Source organism: Pinus tabuliformis, chromosome 5_2, assembly GCF_031772625.1.
Source record: "Pinus tabuliformis cultivar Carrire ecotype Pingquan chromosome 5_2, CPIR1, whole genome shotgun sequence".
NCBI classification, from domain to species: Eukaryota; Viridiplantae; Streptophyta; class Pinopsida; order Pinales; family Pinaceae; genus Pinus; species Pinus tabuliformis.
Window position 1 is genome coordinate 1,074,731,451 of NC_142306.1, and position 867 is coordinate 1,074,732,317.

The 867-nt window shown below is 34.7% G+C and overlaps 1 non-coding gene across 1 annotated transcript; it reads left to right on the forward strand.

Annotated features, from left to right (window-relative positions):
* The first annotated feature begins 513 nt into the window (after window positions 1–513).
* Window positions 514–587, forward strand: TRNAR-CCG (transfer RNA arginine (anticodon CCG)). Its single transcript has one exon. It is a non-coding gene; the product is annotated as a tRNA-Arg (tRNA).
* Window positions 588–867: the final 280 nt, after the last annotated feature.

The window sequence follows — 867 nt, forward strand, 5'->3', positions numbered from 1 at the left end:
GTACTACAGTTTGGTGGGGGAACTTTGGGACATCCTTGGGGAAATGCACCTGGTGCAGTAGCTAATCGGGTTGCTCTAGAAGCTTGTGTACAAGCTCGCAATGAAGGACGTGATCTTGCTCGTGAAGGTAATGAAGTGATCCGTGAAGCTTGTAAATGGAGTCCTGAACTAGCTGCTGCTTGTGAAGTATGGAAGGAGATCAAATTTGAATTTGATGTGATTGATTGGTTGTAATCCAGTGACTTTCGTTCTACCAATCGTACTCGGCCCAATCTTTTACTACTACCCCAAATATTAGTCCAAATTGTGAGCGGAGATATGGGATTTCAGATATCAATATATGGAATTTCCATATATTAATATCTATATATCAATATCTATGTAGATATTGATATATAGATATTTCCAAGGTTAAATATCTCAAACAGAGTTATTTATTAAAAAAAATTTGGGTCAAGCATTCGATAACGAATCCTATTCATCCTTTACAATGATCTTATAGATCATTCGATAGGGTTGGTAGCTCAATGGATCAGAGCTCATGGTTCCGGACTGTGAAGTCAAGGGTTCAAATCCCTTCTAGCCCAAAAGATGTTGTATTTTAAATGAAAATTCCTTTCCATCACGGTATAGGAGAGAATCTTTCTTTATAATAGAATAAAGTATTCTATCATAATCCCGAATCGATACTTCAGATTCCTAATCAATAATGAATGGAAATGATTTCTCAATGATTCATTCCACTATTGATTAATAATTTTCATCATTGTATTTATACTTATACGACTTCTCTTCATAAAAAATAAGATAGGAAAAGTAACAATTTTCACCTTTATATGGAAGGAAAACTCTATGTCTATAAAGAAG